Raw genomic sequence first — 24085 nt, 5'->3', positions numbered from 1 at the left:
ACTGACTCTCCTAAATGTTCTCAATGTTCCTGACATTAGAAAGAACTTGGTCTCAGTAAATCTTGTTTGTAAGAGGGGATTCAAAATTGTCTTTGAATCCGACAAACTAATCCTATCCAAGAATGGGATGTTTGTTGGAAAGGGATATGGTTGTAATGGAATATTCAAATTAAGTATTAATGAAGGAAAAATTTATACTTATATTGTTGATTCTTTCTCTTTATGGCATGATAGATTAGCACACTTGAATTTTAAATCCATAAAGAACATCAGCAAACTTGGTATAATTGCTTACAGTAATGAATCAACTGAAAAATGTGAGATATGTGTAAAATCTAAAATGGCTAAGAAACCTTTCCCTAGTGTTGAGAGAAATTCTCAACTTCTAGAACTAATCCATTTTGACATCTGTGAACTCAATGGTGTATTAACTAGAGGAGGTAAGAGATACTTCATAACATTTATAGATGACTTTTCTAGGTACATCTATGTCTACCTTATGAGAACTAAGGATGAAGCCTTTGACATGTTTAAACTGTATAAGACTGAAGTTGAAAATCAACTAGAAAAAAAAAATTAAAATCCTTAGAAGTGATAGGGGTGCTGAATACTTTAAAAATGAGTTTAATTCTTTCTGTGAAGAATTTGGAATAATACATCAGTGTTCTGCTCCCTATACCCCTCAACAGAATGGCCTGACCGAAAGGAAAAATATAACACTTACAGAAATGATAAACTGCATGTTATTAAAAGCTAATGCACCCTTAAACCTGTGGGGGGAAGCACTCCTAACAGCCTGTCATTTACATAACAGAATTGTTTCTAGAGTTAATAACAAATGCCCATATGAATTATGGATAGGAAGAAAGCCTAATTTAGTATATTTAAAAGTGTGGGGGTGCTTAGCATATTATAGAGTTCTGGATCCTAAAAGAACTAAGTTAGGACTCAGAGCTAAGAGAAGTATGTTTGTTGGATATGCAGAACATAGCAAGGCCTATAGACCTCTAGACTTAGAGTCCAACATAATAATTGAAACTAGAGATGTTGAATTCTTTGAAAATAAACTGTGTTCTGAATCTACAGAAAATGAATCCATAGAAAATGACAGAGAACCTGAAAGAGAAACTCAGATCTCAATACCTGTTAATAATAATGAGACTGAAAGAAGAAATGACACAACTATAACACCTACAATAGGACCTAGAAGAAGTCAAAGACAAAGAAAAGAGAAACACTTAGGTTCAGATTTTATTTCTACTTATTCAATTGTATTTTTGGTTGACGCTGATAGAGAAAAGATTTTAAATAAGATACCCATTGTCCTAAACATTGAAAATGATCCAAAAACCTACAGTGAGGCCATGACCTCTAGAGATGTTGCCTTTTGGAAGGAAGCTATAAATGATGAAATGAATTCAATAATGTCAAATAACACATGGGTACTAGTAGACCTGCCTCCAGGATCAAAACTAATAAAATGTAAATGGGTGTTTAGAAGAAAATACAACACTGATGGAACTGTACAAACTTTTAAGGCTAGATTGGTAGCCAAAGGATTTAGTCAAAATGAAGGGATTGATTACTTTGACACCTATGCACCAGTGGCTAGAACAACTTCTATTAGAACACTCATAGCATTAGCATCCATTTATCACTTATCTGTTCACCAAATGGATGCTAAAACTGCTTTCTTAAATGGTGATTTAAATGAAGAGGTTTATATGAAACAACCAGAAGGATTTTTTCTTCCTGAAAATGAGAAGAAAGTCTGTAAACTGGTTAAATCACTATATGGATTAAAACAAGCACCTAAATAGTGGCATGAGAAATTTGATTCTTGCATTCTAACTTTTGGTTTTAAATATAACAGTGCTGATAGATGCATCTACTCAAAATTCACTGAAAATTATGGAGTAATTGTATGTCTTTATGTTGATGATATGCTTATTGTGGGTACAAATATGGTTGGCATAAATGAAACTAAAAACTACTTATCCTCTGTCTTCAAGATGAAAGATTTAGGAGAAGTAGATACCATATTGGGAATAAAAGTTAAAAAGCATAGTAGGGGCTATGCATTAAGCCAATCACATTATATTGAGAAAGTACTTGAGAAATTTAAGCATTTAGGGTTTAAAGAATATAGTACGCCATATGATTCTAGTATAAAGATAGTAGAAAATACTGGTAGAGCAATTGCACAACTTGAGTATGCTAGTGCAGTAGGAAGCTTGATGTATGCTATGCTTTGTACCATTCCTGATATTGCATTTGCAATAAGTAAACTTAGTCGATTTACAAGTAATCCCGGTGCAGAGCACTGGAAGGCAAATGGGAGAGTTCTTGGGTATTTCAAGAGAACCTTGGAACTTGGCTTGTTTTATTGTGATTATCCAGTTGTACTAGAAGGGTACACTGATGCAAGTTGGATTATCGGTAATGGAGATAACAAGTCCACCTTTGGATGGATTTTTGTCCTTGGTGGGGGCTACGATCTCTTGGGCATCCAAGAGACACTTGTATATCTCACTCGACCATGGAATCCGAATTCATAGCCTTAGCGGCTGCTGGAAAAGAGGTTGAATGGATTAGGAATTTATTCTTGGATATAAAACTTTGGCCTAGTCCTATGCCTTCAATTTCCATTTACTGTGATAGTGAGGAAACTCTGTCAAGAGCCTACAGTGGTACCTACAATGGTAAGTCCAAACATATAAGTCTGAGACATGAATTTGTTAGGCAATTGATTCAAGATGGAGTCATCACTATAACCTATGTGAGGTCAAGTAAAAAATTGGCTGATCCTCTTACCAAGGGCTTGGCCAGAGAATTAGTAAGAATGACAACCAAAGAGATGAGATTAAAACCCTTTACTTAGTCACCTGTAATGGAAACCCAACCTAAACTGAAAAACCATCAGTATTGGGCTTAATGGGTAACAACAAGTTACAACAATGTGACTGTTAGCATTGACATTGAGAAATTTTCCTTCACAACATAAACAGTGCTGTCCATTATGATGAGAGGTTGAGTTAAACTCTTAATGAAGTTCTGAAATGTGTCAAATAACGGAACACATAGTGGAAATTCACCTATGTGAACATAAAAGTGGTGCCACTTCTCATGAGAGTTTGGGTTTGCTCTCGGGATTGTTCATGAAACTAGGAAAGAAGCACATGGCCCTTAGCTTCAATCAGAATGATGTACTTTATGAGTTTATTGTAAATGAATAAAAGTACATAATTGATTCATGTTCCCTTGGTATGTTTCTGTGTAATACCCTTAAATTGAACACTTAATGAGACTCGTGTTAGTTTAGAATGTTCACAGCCAGTGGGTCAGTCTAGGGAGACCTATCCTGATAAGGCTGACACTGTTGTGCCACCAAGTCAGTTGGGGTGGCCTGTCTCAGCTGCCAGGGTGAGACCCTAGGTGCATATAGTGTAGAATTAATTGAATCTTTGAACTGGACCAGATTTCCAGTATTGCCCTGGACCTTGGAGATTGATGGGCAAAACTGGGAAGTTACACTCGACCCCTAGATTCGATTATGAGACTACACTAGGTGTCGGATTGGGCTGTCTTTGATGTACCAATCAGTGAGATCCTTAGCGGGGGTCAAAACTTGGGTAGGTTGGGACAGTCTGAGAATTCATCTGAGTGGGTGATCATAGTGACAGGATCAACCCCTTTTGTCGGACAAAGGTAATGATCGGGGATGCACTCTCACTGATGGAAACCAAGACTGCCGGCAGCCGATTTCAATTGTTGAGACTTGTTTTGCAAAGTATATTTTATATGAGATGTAAAAGTATATATATTATGGTTTCTAAAAGGTTTGCAAAAAGGTTTTAATTCCTGGGATCCATATAAGTAGAGAATGCAACACTGTTCCTTGCAGCCGAGGGTGAGGTCCTCTTTTGTCGGGCAGTGTATGATCATTATGGGCTGAGAGGTTAAGTGTAAGACCATTGAGGATAATACCTGATGGGCTAATCTTGCATCTGCCCACAGTCCCTGGGTGTTACAAGGTGGCTTGGCCCAGGGACCACTTAGGGTAAGTGTTGGGCCCATAGAACCCACTTGATGGGTTTCAGGGGGTGCACTGTCCATAACAGTGTATTCGGCCAGGCCTTGTAACAAAGACTAGGCCGAACCCATGTGGCTGATTTGTAGATCAATGCTTGGGTCCCATGCCACACAAGGAAGCCCAACTGGGCAGCAGTTAGGAAGGTTAAGTGAGCACATAAGCTTAATGGGCCTAAAGCCCATTTCGAACTAGGCTATTTAATTAGTTAAATATGGGGCGAATTCGGAGATGGATTAGTAGATAGGATAGGGTCTTGACCCTATCCACTCAGAGAGTCCAGATTTGAATGTGATTCAGATCTAGAAACCTCCTAATGAGATTAGGAGAAAGCTAATCTAATTTGCAGATAAGATAGGGGTTAATCCTTATCACCTAAATAGATGTTTTGATCCAAATAAGATTTGGATCAGCAACTCCTAATTGGATTAGGAGCTGATCCTTTGGGGTTACAATTAAGGAGGGGGCGGCAGCCTTTAGCAGAGATTATTCACATCCTATTTAGTGCTGAAAAACACAGAAGAAAGATTTCTACAATCCTTGCGAAAATATTTCTTGCCGCCTCCTTCCTGCAGCCGCCAGACATCCAGTTTGATCTCCAACTCTATGGGAGAAGTCAAGATTCGATCTGGACATCAGTTCTGTGAAAGAATTGATTGGAAGCTGTGCTCATGTGCCATCCTGCTGTTTCTTGCGAAGGACAGAATTCTTGGAGAAGAATACTGCTGATTCTGCTCCATCCTGCACTGCGCCATCTTCAGTGGGAGTAGTCTTTGGATCCTTCCTTGGGCGTGAACACCTTCGTTGGGAGATATTAGTTCTCCATATCAGGTATAATCTTCTCCTACTACTTTTGGTTCAGATCTGGTTCAGTTTATGGTTCAAGATTGATCATTGAAAATATGATTTTCTAAATAGGGAATGCGATTCTTAGTTGAAAGGGAGAGAAAATTTTTTGAAATTCGCCCCTTTATTTCGCAAGATTTGGGCGTCCATACGATGGATCTCTCATCCCATCAATGGTATCAGAGCCAGGTTCAAATCTTGAACCAATTTGTTTAAGATCTGAACCTGCGCAAATGGGCAGAAGGCGTTCTACCCAATTTGCGCAGATATGGGTTTTGGGAAATTTGTTCCCAAAATTAATGGGCGAATAATCTGAAATTAATTTTATATAAATCTGATTATTGTTTAAAATTGTTCTTTATGATTTTCTTGATTTATGGGCTGTTCATACAAGAGGAGATCGAAATCTTCATTTGCGCAAGGAACCTGCGATTTTGCAGACTATGGGTTATTTTGTTACATTTGGTCTGTAAAATATTTTTTTTATTTTTTTTAGACTGAATGTATAGGTATTCGATCTGTTGTAATTATTGATAGAAATTATGATTTCTATTTATTTTATTTTGGATCAAAGATGGTGGCGCAGAAAAGGAGAACTCGCTAAGGAAGAGATTTCGCAGATGGGAGAATTGCCATCTGCGATTTGCAGTTTGTGAAACTGCAACCTGTGATCTAACCTCTGTTTTGCAGGAAGGATTGTGCAAACAACCCTGTTTGGCTGATTCTTGTTTTTCTTTTATCAGTATTTAATTTCAGATTATTTTCCTGAATTAAAGATTTAATTAAAGATCAAACCCTAGACCCATTCGAACCAAGATTGGTTCAAATTGTTTGGACCAAATCTAGGGTTTAATCAAGGCTGAAAGTCAGCCCTAATTTTCCCACCAATGGGCCTAAGGATTATTGTTTAATTAAATGGTTAATTCGGCCCAACCTGTAAAGGCCCAGTTTTAAATAGTTAAAACTGCTAAAAGCCCACTTAACTCTTAAAGCTATATGGGCCGAACCATTCAACTCTAATTCGGCCCATATACCTAGGTAACATTAATGGTTAATATTATGGATTCAAAATGGGCTTCAAATGGGCTTTACAGATAATTAATTGATTGGATCAATTTATTCCTGCATGAGATGTTTGGATGTGTGATGTGCTACGTACATGGGCCATAAGTACTTGGCCCATGCTCAATCGATAGTGGCTCTTGCGCACACCATGGCTGAATGCACATCATTGCCATGGTGTCCCTGTTGGTCATTGGATGACCTCCCTCAGTGGTGGGCCCCACACCTTATCAAGAGGTTACGTGCAGAACCCTAGCCGATTCAGGCCCACCGAAATCTGGCTTTATGAAAGTCAGCGGAAGCCACTTTGGTTTGACCTAGATCAAACTAGGGCATAATTAACTGTTCCCTCCAGCTAATATGAGTGCATGTGATAGGGAGATTCATATGATGAACTCTCTAAAGGCCTTCCATCATTAGCATGAGGATGGGTCCTTCAGTAATGAGGAAACGCACCAGAAAATGGGCTATCCATTTGCTGTTGGGCTTGTCTGAGTGTTTCATAAGATGATAGGGGTGTCATAGACCGATGTGGGAGGGGCTTCACTAGAAAATGAGAACCCTCTCACGGTACCTTGGCGTTCACGAATATGATGGGTAAGCACTCACTGGACAGAAAGGTTTACCTAAAAACGGCTCTGAACTTTGTCTGACAGAGGCCAAAGGGAAAGCTCATGTGATGAGTGGATATGATCATTCACAGAAAGGTTGTGGGGTTATGCAGCTGAAACAGTTGGCTCCATGCACCCTATGTGATTTCCCACATTTCTAGAGACAACTCGCAGTCTCCGTCATTGAGAAAGGAGGGAAATCTCAAAGATGAATATATGGAAATGGAACGTAGATTAAAATCCATATCTATGTAATGAACATGAATCAAATTAGGTTGTGGACTGATGTTTGCTCTTTTATCAGTGGCCATGCTTAAATCCATTAGGATCCTGCTAGCTGTAGCAGCATACCATGATTATGAGATTTGGTAGATCGATGTCAAAACTACATTCCTAAATGGAGATCTTACTGAAGATATCTATATGCAGCAGCCCCAAGGCTTCATTGCTGCAGGTCAGGGAAACATGGTATGTAAACTTAACAGATCCATTTATGGACTTAAGCAAGATTCTAGAAGTTGGAACATCCGTTTTGACTCTACTGTCAAATCGTTTGACTTCGAGTAGAATCCGGATGAACTCTGTGTCTACAGGAAGTACAGTGGAGGTAAGGTTACCTTCTTGGTTCTGTATGTAGATGACATTCTACTCATTGGGAATGATGTAGGAATGTTAACTATGGTGAAAGTATAGCTTTCACAGCAATTCTCCATGAAAGATCTTGGAGAAGCCTCCTATATACTGGGTCTTCAACTCTATAGAGATAGATCGAAGTGGATAATAGGATTATGCCAATCTGCTTACATTGACAAAATAGTCAAAAGATACAACATGGAAAACTCCAAGAAAGGAAATGTTCCTTTCAGGCACGGAGTCACTCTCTCCAAGAAGATGTCTCTCAAGACTTCTGAGGAGATTGATAGCATGAAAGACGTTCCCTATGCCTCTGCCGTAGGGAGCATCATGTATGCCATGCTGTGCACTCGTCCTGACATTGCTCAGGCAGTGAGTGTGGTAAGCAGATTTCAGGCCAACCCAGGGCAAGAGCACTGGACTGCTATGAAAAACATACTTAAGTACCTTCGAAGGACAAAAGAGTTTTGTCTAGTATTTGACGATAGCTCACTACAGATCCAAGGGTATACAAATGTCGATTTCCAGTCAGATCTAGATGATAGAAAGTCTACATCTGGATATGTTTTCACGATAGGATTGTGTGTTGTTTGCTGGAAAAGAAGCAAACAGGGGTCCACTGCAGACTCCACGACCGAGGCCGAGTACATTGCTGCAAGTGAGGCTGCCAAAGAAGCCGTATGGATGAAGAAGTTTGTTCATGAGTTGGGAGTAGTTCCATCCAGCATATCACCCATCCCGTTGTTGTGTGACAACAATGGAGCCATTGCTCAGGCTAAGGAGCCACGAGCCCACTCGAAGTCGAAGCACATCGAGAGGAAGTACCACGTACTGCAGGAGATTGTTGGTAGAGGGGACGTCCTGATTCAGAAGGTAGCGTCAGCAGAAAATGTAGAAGACCCATTGACAAATCCACTATCACAGAAAGTATTTGAGAAACACATGGAAAGCATGGGACTCCGGCCTGTACCTGATTGGACCTAAGTGCAAGTGGGAGCTGTTTGACAGTTTTGCATCGAGAGGAAGTACCACGTACTGTAGGAGATTGTTGGTAGAGGGGATGTCCTGATTCAGAAGGTAGCGTCAGCGGAAAATGTAGAAGACCCATTAACAAAGCCACTATCACAGAAAGTGTTTGAGAAACACGTGGAAAGCATGGGACTCCGGCTTGTACCTAATTGGACCTAAGTGCAAGTGGGAGCTGTTAGACAGTTTTGTATGCCCTTAGCTTCAATCAGAATGATGTACTTTATGAGTTTATTGTAAATGAATAAAAATAAATATTTGATTCATGTCCCCTTGGTATGTTTCTGTGTAATACCCTTAAATTGGACACTTAATGAGACTCGTGTTAGTTTAGAATGTTCCCAACCAGTGGGTCAATCTGGGGAGACCTATCGTGATAAGGCTGACACTGTTGTGCGACCAAGTCGGTTGGGGTGGCCTATCTCAGCTGCCAGGTTGAGACCCTAGGTGCATACAGTGTACGATTAATTGAATCTTTGAACTGGACCAGATTTCCAGTATTGCTCTGGACCTTGGAGATTGATGGGCAAAACTGGGAAGTTACACCCGACCCCTAGATTCGATTATGATACTGCACTAGGTGTCGGATTGGGCTGTCTTTGATGTACCAATCAGTGAGATCCTTAGCGGGAGTCAAAACCTGGGTATGTTGGGACAGTCTGAGAATTCATCTGAGTGGGTGATCATAGTGACAGGATCTGCCCCTTTTGTCGGACAAAGGTAATGATCGGGGATGCACTCTCACTGATGGAAACCAAGACTGCCGGCAGCTGATTTCAATCGTTGAGATTTGTTTTGCAAAGTATATTTAATATGAGATGTAAAAGTATATATATATTGTGGTTTCTAAAAGGTTTGCAAAAAGGTTTTAATTCCCGGGATCCATATAAGTAGAGAGTGCAACACTGTTCCTTGCAGCCGAGGGAGAGGTCCTCTCTTGTCGGGCAGTGTTTGATCATTATGGGCTGAGAGGTTAAGTGTAAGACCATTGAGGATAATACCTGATGGGCTAATCTTGCATCTGCCCACACTCCCTGGGTGTTACAAGGTGGCTTGGCCCAGGGACCACTTAGGGTAAGTGTTGGGCCCATAGAGCCCATTCGATGGGTTTCAGGGGGTGCACTGTCTTTAACAGTGTATTCGGCTAGGCCTTGTAACAAAGGCTGGGCCGAACCCATGTGGCTGATGTGTAGATCAATGCTTGGGTCCCACGCCATACAAGGAAGCCCAACTGGGCAGCAGTTAGGAAGGTTAAGTGAGCACATAAGCTTAATGGGCCTAAAGCCCCTTTCGAACTGGGCTATTTAATTAGTTAAATATGGGGCGAATTCTGAGATGGATTAGCAGATAGGATAGGGTCTTGACCCTATCCACTCAGAGAGCCCATATCTGAATCAGATCCTTTGGGGTTACAATTAAGGAGGGGGTAGCAGCCTTTAGCAGAGATTATTCACATCCTCTTTAGTGCTGAAAAACACAGAAGAAAGATTTCTGCAATCCCTGCGAAAATCTTTCTTGTCGCCTCCTTCCTGCAGCCGCCAGACATCCAGTTTGATCTCCAACTCTATGAGTGAAGTCAAGATTTGATCTGGACATCAGTTCTTTGTGAAAGAATTGATTGGAAGCTATGCTCACATGCCATCCTGCTGTTTCTTCCGAAGGATAGAATTCTTGGAGAAGAATACTGCTGATTTTGCTCTATCCTACACTGCGCCATCTTCAGTGGGAGCAGTCTTTGGATCCTTCCTTGGGCGTGAACACCTTCGTTGGGAGATATTACTTCTCCATATCAGGTATAATCTTCTCCTACTACTTTTGGTTCAGATCTGGTTCAATTTATGGTTCAAGATTGATCCTTGAAAATATGATTTTCTAAATAGGGAATGCGATTCCTAGTTGAAAGGGAGAGAAAAATTTTTGAAATTCGCCCATTTATTCCGCAAGATTTGGGCGTCCATACGTTGGATCTCTCATCCCTTCACATAACAGTGCTAAGAAAAACTTGAAACTCTTGCAGAGACTAGACATTTTAGTGTGTATAGGTGTCTCCAGTCTGTCTTGAGAGTAATTGGTTTAAGGTCTTACCACCAATAACTTTGACAAGGCTCTGAGATAACTATACTAACAAGAGGTTTAAGTTGATAAACACCTTTTGTATGCGTAGCTGTGTCATAGTAGTTTGGATTGAGAGAGAACTATGTAATTGATCAATCAATGTGGGGGATTGTTGGATTTTAATTTCATAAGAGATTAAATCCAATGGGTTTGATTGGTCAATTACATGAGAAATTGCACCTGCACACTTGATTAAAAAATTAGCTTTTCTCTTGCAAAACCCAGTTTTGAACTTGTCCCACATTGGAAAATTATAAGCTTTGTTTTCAGTATTTTAATAGGAGCTGATCTACACTCCTTAGAATTAGTAGAGGAGAGTATAGGGGTTCGATACCGCGCAACGCACGTGCACGCATGTGCGTGCGTGTGTGCGGTGCAATGAGGCGCTTTAGAGGCACACTTTGCTCTCACTTCGCACGCACCCGTGTGGCTCACGAAGGGCGACTTTGGTTTTGGTGCGATGCTGACCGTTCATCATCGTTAATGAGATCAACGGTCACGATTTGATTGCGTGTGATCAAGAGGCACAATTCAAAGTTAACAGTTATTAACTGTTAACTACTTTTTAAACAATCACAATGTTTGAAATTGTGACTGTGCAAGGTGCCTTCTCTAAACCAGCACCTACCTTTTCTTCATACCTCTTCATAAACTATTTAAGGAGCATGAATTAGATTCCAAAGACACAATTTCGAAATTCACTATCTCTTTCTCTCTCAGTCCGGTCTACTACAGTCTCACAGAAGGTTTCTTTGGAGATTCTTTAACTTTGCTGACTGCAGATTCTCGCCCAAGGCTCTGTTGTATCCTGGGAATGAATTTTCTTGTAACATAACAGCAAACTCAGTGAAACTAAGTGGGGGCAAATAACGTTCTAAAGACAGTGTCTTCAGATGCGCCTCAGAGCTTCTCCTCCAAAGTTACAGTGACCCCATTTTCCAACACTAGTCACCTTCAACAAGTTCTCAACCATGCGAGAATTCATAGGTAGAAGCCCTTGGTCTTTTATGAATAACTTAATCCTGTTTCAAAAAAATACCGAGAAGGGCAGGACATCAGGGAGGTTAGGCTCATACATGGAGAATTCTAGGTTTAGCTCCATGGGAACCAACTAAGAGAATCGACGGCCCACAAGTTTGGCCAGCTTCTGGGTGAGGTTATCAAAGTGCACAAGCCAGAACCGGGGAAGCTTCAAAGCTTTTTGCGAATTAGGATCAACCTCAACATAAAAAAAGCCATAATACCAGGACATCAACTATATCGAAAAGGTAAGGATCCTCTCTGGATTGACTTTTGCTATGAAAAGCTACCCACTGTATGCTATAGGTGTGACGAATTCAAGCATGATTTCAAACACTACGCAAAGAAGGAAGAAGATTGCAATGCTAATACTTAAGACTTGGAAGAAGAGGAAGATCTAAGTGCGAGAGGCTATAAACCTGGCCTCCTTGGACCCTGGATTCGAGAAGAATTCCATGCAAAACCGGAAAACAGGGAAAGATTAGCAAGAGATCTGGCACAATTGCAAAGGAGAGAGGGCAAGAAAAGTCCAAGCATCACTGGAGCCGACGACGAGAAGGAAGATCCGGAACCCAAGAAGTTGTCGTTATAGAAGAATCCATGTGGCATCACAGAAGTGGACCAATTTGTAGACATGAGTTGGGTATTTGGGATCAACAAATCCTTTTGGTTGATGAACATAGATGTTTTTGTCCAGGATACCATGAAGGAATGCATTGTCTATATCCAACTGATGGATAGGCGAGTTGCATGCAAGAGCAATGGAAAGAATCATCCATACGGTGACCGGTTTGACAACCAGACTAAAAGTGTCAAAATAATCAAGACCCAAGACTTGATTAAAGCCTTGGGCAACCAGCCGGGCTTTATAGCGACAAATGGTTCCATCAGCCTTCTTTTTTTATCTTATAGATCCACTTAGTTCTGACGTTATTCATGGAGGGATCATACGAAACTAAGTGCCAAGTGTCATTGTTAATGAGGGCCTGATATTCTTTTTGCATAGCCATATGCCAGTTTGGCGATTTTGTAGCCTGATTAAAATTTTTAGGTTCTGCTCTTCGAAGAGAATAAGAGCGAAAGGAATTGGATACCTCATTGCATGCTGAGAGCGAGGAAGGGTTCCATCCATAGATCGGGTACGCATGGAGTGAGTGTGTACCAGTTGTTGAAGGAATGAGAGATCCATCATATGGATGGTCGAACCCTACAGGTAGTGATGGAGGGTGATTTGACCTGACCTCCTAAGAAGGTGACCCGTGGATGTGACTCAACATAAGCAATAGCTCAGTGTAACAACCTAGATGCGACTAAGTAACGAGCTCGCAGGACAGCTCGCTACATTACAGCTCGCCACAGGATGAGCTCGCTACAGCGCGAGCTCGAGGACCCCCGATGTACTGAAAGGGAATACTCCAAGACAAGTCTATCCCAGCTCGCAAGCTAGGATAACCAACTCGCTCCAATACTTAGGCAGGAGAACTGCCCCAAAGGCAACCTCAGGCAGAATCACCTCGAAGTACCTCTAGGAGCTTGCTACAAGGCAGCTCGTAACAGGAGCTCGCTACAAGGCAGCTCGCTACAAGGCAGCTTGCTACTAAGCGACGCAACGTTTTCAGGAAGCTTCTATCTGACAAGACCGTACCCGTCAGACTGCATCACGTCTCCTGACTGATGGCGCAGTCCCTGCCAGCCCAGCAAACTGCACCCACGTCTCTCGACAGGTGGTGGCGTGTTTGTCTTTTTTGGGTCGTGTCATTCATTCGATTGGGTAGTACTCTGCAACGGTTACCTGCGCAGCCCTGGCAAATAACGGCTACGACAGAGGTCCAGTGGCGGTTATGCCCGATTTGACAAGAACTCCCATATTTAAGAGCCCCATGGTCGAAGGGGAAAAGGTATCTTGAGTTAATCTTGAACTTTCATTGATCTAGCGCTACCTGCACTCTTAGCTCTCTTTGCATTCCTTACCTCTCTCTCAAGCGTTCTAACTTAAGCATTAGAGTATTCCCACCGGGCAAGTCCCCCGGGAATCCTTCACCATCTTCTTCTCAGGTACTGTCCGTCACCAGCTAGGAGCCAGTCGACTGCCAGCTAGGAGTGCCTGGATTGTGCTGCATCATTTGGCGTCGTTTGTGGGAATACGCTTCAAAAAGCCTTCCTCTAGTTTCCGCTATTTCCCTCTAAGAACTTAGCATTCATGGCTTCCTCCAGCAATGCCAGACGCGGTGCCGACCAGAACGCTTATGGGGAGCAACCCCAGCTCTCCACTGTCTGTATTGGATAGTTCACCATCCCCCTCTCTGTGGACGGAGTTCCCAGCTTGAACGTGCCTCTCACAGTGGCACCTGTGGATGCTTCACTCCCTTCCACGGTTGGAGCGACCTTCGCTGAACCTTCTGTTGTTCCCCCAGTAACCAACCAAAACCAGTTGGAAGACCTAGTACAGTGCATGCGAGCTATGCAAGCTCAAATGCAATAGTTCCAACAGTTCCAACTCTACCAGCAGCAAGTGCTACATCAAGTTTCTCAGTACCAGTACCAACAGCAGTTCCCTTCATTGCCTCAGGCCCAGCAGCCACTTTCCCCTCGGCACCCAGCCACAAAGCAAACCAAGCCCTCCCATCGGAGCGAATGTCCTCGCTGGGGAGAGGCCTCTCAAGCCCAGAATCCTTCCAAAAGCCAAGCCTCGTACCATGGTAGGAAGGAGAGACCAGCCACCCTTGCCTCGCAGCCTGCAGGCAGGTCGGGGGCCTCCCAGCCGGTCAAGCCCGCATCACCTCAGCACTCTCAGTTCGAGCTCCCGCTCGTAGAAAACCAGTTTGAGGTCCTAGCCACAGACTACAGGCAGGGTCCCTCGGTTCAAAGCTATCATCAGCAGTCCGAGCTCATTGAGCTCGGTAATACTGAGGCAAGCAGCTCCAACGCTGAGCCGACGAAGCAGCAACAGAGGCACCGACGAGCTCTCTGAATTGCTACTCGCGTCTTGCCCGAGCTCAGGGGTAAGGAGGTAAGCTCAGATGAAGTAAAGGCTACTCCTCTCCTTTTAGTTCCTTCCCCTCTGTCACCAGAACTTCTTGTTGTCCCTATGCCAAATGACTTCAAGCTCCCTCCACTGGATAAGTATGATGGATCATTCGATTTGAATGATCATGTGGATGCCTTTCAGTCCCAGATGCACCTGGCAAGAGCCAGTGAATCCTATATGTGTGTGGTCTTCTCCACCACCTTCAAAGGAGTGGCCCACACATAGTACCGAAATCTAGCACCCGGATCGATAAGAAGCTGGGTGCAGTTTGTGCAAGTCTTCACCTCCCATTTTGTCAACAGCAAGAGATGCCCAAGAACTAAGGAAAGCCTCCTCGGCATAGTTCAAAAGAAAGGAGAGTTACATCTAGCGGTTCAATGACGCTTGTTTACAAATACCCGACCTAGACCCCGCAGTTCATCTCACCGCGGCCAAGCAAGGCATTACCCATAAAGAATTCAAGTGGCACGTGTTTGCCAATCAGCCCAAGACTGTGGCCGAGTTCCTCAAACTTGCGGATCGGTTTATAGGAACAGAGGAAGAGATCAACCAGAAGGGCGAGCAGGCCCTCGAGAAAAGGAAAAGGGAAGTAGAGCCCTCAACTCAGGGCGATAGCAAGAGGAAGAAGGACCATGCTTGGGGGACAAGGCCGAATCAGCCTTTCCAAGCTCCAACAGCAGAAAGGGCGGACTACAGGCCCCTCAACGCGAAGCGGGCCGAGATCCTCATGGCGATCAAGGATGCCCCATATGTGAAGTGGCCACCCTTGCTGAAGGCAGATCCTAATGTAAGGAATAATAATTTGTAACCACGGTCACAATACCGAAAATTGTAAAAAATGAAGGGATGAAATATCCATCGTATGGACGCCCGAATCTTGCAGAATAGAATGGGCGAACTTCAAAAATTTCTCTCCATCCTACTGGGAATCATATTCCCTATTTTAGAAAAATCATATTTTTCAAGGATCAATCATGAATCAAGACCAAACCAGATCTGAACAAAAGCAGTAGGAGAGGGATATACCTGATACGGAGAAATAATATCTCCCAATGGAGGTGTTCACGCCCAAGGAAGGAACCAAAAACTACTCCCACTGAAGATGGTGCAGTGCACGATGGAGCAGAATCAGTAGCATTCTTCAAAAGAACCAGATCCTTCGCAAGAATTAGCTGAATGGCACGTGAGCACTTCTTCCAATCAGTCCTTCCACAAAGAATTGATATCAAGATCTGATCTTGATCACTCCCACTGAAAACAAGAGATCGAACTGGCAGATATGGTGGCGGCAGGAAGGAGGCAACAAGAGAGATTTAGCGCAGTAAAGCTGAATTCTCTCTTCTGTGATTTCAGCGCTGAAGATAGGATGTGAAGTGTGTCAAAAGGCTGCCACCTCCTCCTCTTTTTATAACCTTAAAGGGACTAGCTCCTAATCCCATTAAGAGTTGCTGATCCAAATCATATTTGGATCAGAATTCCCTTTAAGTGATAAGGGTAAACCCTTATCTTATCTGCAGATTAGATCAGCCTTCTCCTAATCTCATTAGGAGGTTTCCAGAAGTTATGTTTGGACTCTCTGAGTAGATAGGATTAAGATCCAATCCTATCTACAAATCCAATCTCAGAATTCGCCCCTTATTTAACTGATCAAATCAGCCCAGTTCGAAATGGGCTTTAGGCCCAATTAGGTTATGTGCTCACTTAGCCTTCCAAACTGCTGCCCAGTTGGGCTTCCTTGTATGGCGTGGGACCCAAACATTGATCTACACATCAGCCACATGGGTTCAGCCCAACCTTTCTTACAAGGCTTGGCCGAATACACTGTTATGGACAGTGCACCCCCTGAAACCCATCACATGGGCTCTATGGGCCCAACATTTACCCTAAGTGGTCCCTGGGCCAAGCCACCTTGTCACACCCAGGGACTGTGGGCAGATGCAAGATTATCCCATCAGGTATTACCCTCAATGGTCTTACACTTAACCTCTCATCCCATAATGATCAAATACTGCCCGACAAGAGAGGACCTCTCCCTCGGCTGCAAGGAACAGTGCTGCACTCTCTGCTCACATGGATCCCGGGAATTAAAACCTTTTGCAAACATTTGGAAACCATAATAAAAGTGCATGTTTGATTCATGTTCCCTTGGAATGTTTCTGTGTAATACCCTTAAACTGGACACTTAATGAGACTCGTGCTAGTTTAGAATGTTCACAGCCAGTGGGTTGGTCTAGGGAGATCTATCCGGATAAGGCTGACACTGTGGTGCCACCAAGTCGGTTGGGGTGGCCTGTCTCAGCTGCCAGGGTGAAACCCTAGGCACATACAGTGTAGGATTAATTGAATCTTTGAACTGGACCAGATTTCTAGTATTGCCCTGGACCTTGGAGATTGATGGGCAAATCTAGAAAGTTACGCCCGACCCCTAGACTCGATTATGACACTGCACTAGGTGTCTGATTGGGCTGTCTTTGATGTACCAATCAGTGAGATCCTTAGTGGGGGTCAAAACCTGGGTATGTTGGGACAGTTTGAGAATTCATTTGAGTGGGTGATCATAGTGATAGGAGAGCCCCTTTGTCGAACAAAGGTAATGATAGGGGATGCATTCTCACTGATGGAAACCAAGACTGCCGGTAGCCGATTTCAATCGTTGAGATTTGTTTTGCAAAGTATATTTTATATGAGATATAAAAGTATATATATTATGGTTTCCAAAATGTTTGCAAGAAGGTTTTAATTCCCGAGATCCATAGAAGTAGAGAGTGCAACACTGTTCCTTGCAGCCGAGGGAGAGGTCCTCTCTTGTCGGGCAGTGTATGCTCATTATGCGCTGAGAGGTTAAGTGTAAAACCATTGAGGAAAATACCTGATGGGCTAATCTTGCATCTGCCCATAGTCCTTAGGTGTTACAAGGTGGCTTGGCCCAGGGACCACTTAGGGTAAGTGTTGGGCCCATAGAGCCCATTTGATGGGTTTCAGGGGGTGCACTGTCCATAACAGTATATTCAGCCAGGCCTTGTAACAAAGGCTGGGCCTAACCCATGTGGCTGATGTGTAGATCAATGCTTGGGTCCCACGCCATACAAGGAAGCCCAACTGGGCAGTAGTTAGGAAGGTTAAGTGAGCACAGAAACTTAATGGGCCTAAAGCCCATTTCGAACTGGGCTATTTAATTAGTTAATTATGGGGCAAATTCTGAGATGGATTAGCAGATAGGATAGGGTCTTGACCCTATCCACTTAGGGAGTCCAGATCTAAATGTGAATCAGATCTAGAAATCTCCTAATGAGATTAGGAGAAAGCTAATCTAATCTGCAGATAAGATAAGGGTTTATCCCTATCACCTAAAGAGATGGCTGATCCAAATATGATTTGGATAAGGAGTTCCTAATTGGATAAGGAGCTGATCCTTTGGGTTTACAAAAGAAGGAAGGGGTGGCAGCCTTTAGAAGAATGAGATATTCACATCCTCTTTAGTGCTGAAAAACACAGAAGAAAGAATTAAGCAACCCTGCAGAATTCTTTCTTGCCGCCTCCTTGTTCTTGCCGCCCTGGTTGCCAGTTCGATCTCCAGTTGTGGGAGAAGTCAAGATTCGATCTTGACATCAGTTCTCTAAGAAAGAATTGATAGAAATCTGTGCTCACGTGCCATCCTACTATTTCTTGCGAAGGACAGAGTTCTTGGAGAAGAACACTGCTGATTCTGCTCCATCCTACACTACGCCATCTTTAGTGGGAGTAGTCTTTGGATCCTTCCTTGGGCGTGAACACCTTCGTTGGGAGATATTATTTCTCCGTATCAGGTATAATCCTCTCCTACTCCTTTTGGTTCAGATTTGGTTCAGTTTATGGTTCAAGATTGATCCTTGAAAATATGATTTTCTAAATAGGGAATGCGATTCCCAGTTGAAGGGAGAGAAAAATTTTTGAAATTCGCCCCCTTATTCCGCAAGATTTGGGTGTCCATACGATGGATCTCTCATCCGTTCACTAATGACCTATCTACTATGTTAGTAAAGTATTGCAGGGAGCAGAGACGAGATATCCAGAGATAGAAAAGCTGGCCTATGCACTAGTCATTGCAGCCTGGAAGCTCCGTCCGTACTTCCAAGCTCACACTATCATCGTCCTCACCATCAAACCTCTGAGGCAAGTTCTACTCAAGCCCGAGGTCTCCGGTACACTGACGAAGTGGGCCGTTGAGCTCAGCGAGTACGACCTCCAATACAAGCCGCGAACTGCTATCAAGGCCCAAGCCTTAGTAGACTTCGTCGCGGAATGCACTTTCAACTCCGAAGTTCCCAGGCCGGTCGAGCATGAGGCGCCCAGCTTGGGCGAGCCCGAAGCTCCCAGGCTAGTTGAGCTCGAGCACCATGAGGTAGCAACTAGTGTGGCATCTCTCCTAGTTTGGCCAAGTGCGAACTGGGATGAGGAGCCCTGGATCCTTCACGTAGATGGCTCCTTAAACCAGCAGGGTAGCAGAGCCGAAATGGTTTTGTATGGCCCAAGCGGCACAAAACTGGAGTACGCACTACGCTTCGAGTTTGCGACATCCAACAATGAAGCGGAGGATGAGGCGTTAATAGTCGGGCTGGCTCTAGCCAAAGAAGTGAAAGCTAAGCATATTGTCATCTGCAGCAATTCCCAGCTCGTGGTCAATTAAGCCACAGGCGAATACGAAGCTCATGAACCAACTATGATTGCCTACTTAGCCAAAGTAAGAGAGGCTCTGCTCAACTTCCAGTCACACTTCATCAAGCAAATCCCGAGATCGGAGAACGCTGAGGTCGACGCCCTATCCCGGTTAGCTAGCACTAGTGATAATACCATGAGAATCGTGTACATAGAGAACCTGCCTCAGCCTAGCATTCTCGGAGGGGTAGAGGAGGTTGCTCCTGTCGTCCAAGCAGAGCCGAGCTGGATTGATCCGCTTGCAAGCTTCCTGCTACACGGGACCCTCCCTGTAGACCGCAATGCTGCCAGAAGGGTAGAGCGTCAGGCGGCCAAATACATCATGATAGACGAATGGCTGTACCGAAGATTCTACACGCTCCCCTACCTGCGCTGCTTGCGACCTTCCGAAGCCGAGCTCGTGCTCCATGACACTCATGAGGGCCTGTGCGGCGGACACTTGGGGGGCAGGGCCCTCGCCCAAAAAGCGCTATGACAGGGGTATTATTGGCCAACAATGAAAACAAATGCTATCGAGCATGTTAGAAAGTGTGACAAGTGCCAGAAGAATTCCAATATCCACCATCAACCTGTCGCCAATCTGAAGTATCTCACCAGCCCGGGGCCTTTTGCACAGTGGGGGATTGATATACTCAGACCATTCACACCAGCAACAGGCCAGAGGAGGTTCTTAGTTGTAGCAGTTGATTATTTCACTAAGTGGGTAGAAGCTGAACCTCTCGTAACAATTATAGCTTGGAACGTATAGAAATTCTTTTGGAAAAGTATAGTGTACCATTTCGTGTTACCTCGGGTCCTGATCTCTGACAATGGCAAGCAGTTCGAGGACATTAAATTCTGGAGCTGGTGCCAAGACATGGGAATTCGACAGAACTTTACCTCAATCGCACACCCTCAAGCAAACGGCCAAGCAGAAGTCATGAACAGAGCTATCCTCCACGGACTGAAAGTATGCCTGGACCGAGCTAAAGGACTATGGGCAGACGAGCTACCCAGTATTCTATGGGCTTATCAGACCACAGTGAAGACCGCTACAGGTGAGACTCCCTTCAACCTCACCTATGGCACTAAAGCAGTCATCCCAACCGAGATCGAGGTTCCCTCACTATGACTAGAAGCGTATGATGACAAGGCAAATGAAGACAAGCTACGCACCAACCTCGACCTACTTGACGAAGTACGGGACCTCGCATATATTAGGCCCGCGGCCTACCAGCAGAGAGTTGCTTGGTACTATAATGCCAGGGTCAAGAAGCGGAACCTCCGCATTGGCGACTTGGTCCTTCGTAAAGTTTTGGTGCCTGAGTCCAGCGTTGGTAAGCTCGGGCCAAATTGGGAAGAACCCTATCGAGTAAAGCGGGTGTTCGGGGAAGGCAATATTAACTATGAACTACTGAGTAGACCACGAGTCACTCCTAGAACCTAAGGGCCAAAATGCCGAGCTAACAAAGACCTTGGCACGATAATACCTAGTCGCCTCTATGGCATGGGCGAACTCTAAGAGTGGGCTACAAGTCACTCCCCTAGCCTAAGGGCTAAAACACCGAGCTAACGAAGACCTCGGCACTGTAAAAGACATACCCGTTTCATCGGCAAAGGCCAAGTATTAGTACCGGAGGCGCAGGCAGATTGGGTGTGAACCCTATGAAGCGTAGCTCATCTCGGTATACTAGTTAAAGCCAATAAGGGAAGAACAGTTCGGGCATACATGGTAACCACTTCGGGGTATACTATAAAACAACCTCAAGTACCAAGGAACAGCTCGGGGTAACAACTACCGAAAGATCCTACTTCGGGTATGTAGCTCTAACAGCTCGAGTGATAAAGTCGCTTTGGCAGAAAGTAAAGAGCACATAATACTTAGCAGAAAAAGATAAAACCTTTCATTACTGATTTCTATAAACAAAAAAACTGGGCATAACAGTCCGGGAATAGTTCAACAGAAAACAAAGAAAAAGTAGGGCCCAATCGCCCAAGAGAGTTCATAGAAAAAGAGATATTTAAAACCGGGTTCTAACACCCGGGAACCACCAGAATACATTCAGAAAAAGAAAACAGAAGAGCAGCAATCGGCCTCAGGGATCCACCGCCTCCACATCCTCGTCGTCCTCCGAAGAGTCAAGCTCCTCCTCCTTCGCTAAGTCCGCCGTCTCTAGATCCAGACCCTTCATTGTTATGCCGTCAAGGTTGAGCCCGAAGAACTTCTTTCGGACCAGCCAGCGGTAGAGTTTAAATCCAGAATGGTAGGAGCTCGAGCCCTACTCCACCTGGAGGTCATAATACTACTGGGAGTCCTTGAAGTCCCACACTGCCTTAGCTCGCTCAGCCTCCACCATGGTGTCAAAGTTCCGAGTCCAATCTTGAAGCGTGGACTCCAAGTCCCAGACCTGCTGGCGAAGAAGCTCCCTCTCTGCTGCCACCCTCGACGACTCCTCCCGGTAGCGAGTGCTCTCCTCAGATAGCCGAACGATCTGTGCCTCCTGGTCCTGGACGAGCAGTTCCTGGGCCTCGCTCCCCTTTCGAGCCTGAAGGACTTCACCTCGGGCCCGATCGAGCTCGCCCTGGAGCTTCTGCATGGTTAACCTCTGAGCGAGACCATCGCCGGAGTGGATGTTGGTCTGGAGGGCCATGGCATGGATGGCAGAGTTCACCTGCCAACAAAAGGCTGAGGTCAAAAAAGAAAAAAGGAGAAGAAAGGAAAAGGAAGAAAAAAGGCACTTACCACCATGTAGTGAGCGGAGGCTAGCCTGGCGAGCTGTTTGGGGTCCATCCCCAGTTGGCGACCTCCTCGTGGGAGACTGCCTTCCGACTCCTTTGCGAAGCCATGGTGATGTCGGTGATGCTTTCCCATTCTCCGGTAGGGAACTACGGGAAGGCAAAGGGGTGGGTCTGCTCGGACGGAGGGAACTGCCCTTGCGTCGGGACCTCGTGCTCTTCTGTGCCACCTTCTGTGGCTACTCCCTCGAACGGGACCGGTGGGACCTCAGGCGGTGGAGGAACGAAGGCTGAATCAGCAGCCTCGAACTCAGCGCTCCCGGAAGTAGAAGCTCAGTCAGGGCGCGACCTCTTCGCCCTGCGCTTCTGGTTGCCGGATGAAAGGTGGCGCGTGTCTACACCAGACATGATGGCTGCCAAAAACCACAATGCATTAGTCCAGTAAAAAAATAAAAAAATACAAGGCATTACGCGACCTAAAAGGCAACCTACCAGGGCTCAGGCCGGCTTGTGCGAGCTTGTCCTCGGTCAAGTAGTCCGACCAATGGAAGCCAACCACTGCCCAGGATTGCAGCGTTTCCCAAACTTTGGGATCCAAGTCAACACCCGAATCTTGGATGGCGGCCCTCTAGTGAGTTGGGAAGGGCCACCCTTCGAGGTTGTGAACTACAAAATAGTCTCGCTTCCAGGCCGGGATCCTGTTCGACAGCTCGTGCAGGAGCTTGAAGCCGGGACGAGGAGAAAAATAATTAGGAACAGCTTTTTGGAGGCACTCTAGGGGAAGCATTCTTGATGGAAAGGATGGTGGAGAAGATGTCAAGGTTAATAGGAAGACAGTATTCATAAAATAAAGAAATAGTCCCAACTACATTTCGGATCGAGTTGGGGTGGAGCTGGTCAATAGTAACATTGAAGTGGTTCAAAACCTCCACTATCAGAGGATGTAAAGGAAGACAAAGGGCAGTGATGAGCTATTCCTGGAAGATCACGATCTCGTTGGGACCGTGCTCCCAAGGATAGTCACCGAAGGGAGACTGTAGATGAGGTCTTTGGGAAGATTAAACTAAAGAACCAAGGTCCTGAGTCTCTCTATCGACATGGAGGAAGGACCGAAGCTGTCTAGCTCCCTACCCCGGGAGGTGGAAGCTGTCTCGCTGGAGGCCTCGCGAGCCTCCGGAGCCTGCCCCGAAGCTCCCCTTGAGCTCGAGGGGGCGTCATCTTGGTCACCACCTGGGGAAAGTTATTGTATGGGTACCCAGACATACTGACAAAGTGATAAGACTCACCAGGAAAAGCTGAACTGGGAAGACGGTGTGAACGGAAGAAGAGCTCGAGCAGCTACGCGACCTCAAAATCCGAATGCAAGGCAAGTTAGCGTAAAGGAAATGAGGCCTAGGGCCCTCCTATTTATAGCCATTGTGCCCTCAAATCGACGGCTCGGATTAAGGCGGATCTGACGGTTCGTAGTTGACCTGACCACACATTTTCTGAAATTGAAATGTGACTGACTGCATGTCTCCCATGATTAAGGTAATGTCGGCTGCACGACTTCCAGAACTGAGAGCCATTTTGGCACGTTTTTTGGCATTCAAAAAATCCAGGAATCCCCCGATTTTGGCGCTTGTATTTAATGCAATCAGTCAATCAAGTTTGAATTTCGAGTCAAATCCACCCGTCACACTACATGAACTCCTCGCGCTAGAGTAGAATCCTTAGCTCGAGGAGTTGGGGGCAATTGATGGAGGGTGATTTGACCCGACCTCATGAGAAGGTGACACGTGGATGTGACTCAACATAAGCAACAGCTCAGCATAACTGCCTAGCTGGGACTAAGTAACGAGCTGGCAGGACAGCTCGCTACATTACAACTCGCCACAGGATGAGCTCGCTACAATGCGAGCTCGAGGACCCCCAATGTACTGAAAGAGAATACTCCAAGACAAGTCTATCCCAGCTCGCGAGCTAGGATAACCAGCTCGCTCCAATACTTAGGCAGGAGAACTGCCCCAAAGGCAACCTCAGGCGGAATCACCTCGAATTACCTCTAGGAGCTCGCTACAAGGCAGCTCATAACAGGATAGCTCGCTACGAAATGCTCGCTACAAGGCAGCTCGCTACTAAGCGGCGCGACGTTTTCAGGAAGCTTCTATCTGACAAGACCGTACCCGTCTGACTGCATCACGTCTCCTGACTGACGGTGCAGTCCCTGCCAGCCCGACAGACTACACCCACATTTCTCGACAG

Source organism: Nelumbo nucifera, chromosome 3 (assembly GCF_055504915.1).
Source record: "Nelumbo nucifera cultivar China Antique chromosome 3, China Antique-T2T, whole genome shotgun sequence".
Lineage (NCBI taxonomy): Eukaryota > Viridiplantae > Streptophyta > Magnoliopsida > Proteales > Nelumbonaceae > Nelumbo > Nelumbo nucifera.
This window is presented reverse-complemented; position numbering follows the sequence as displayed.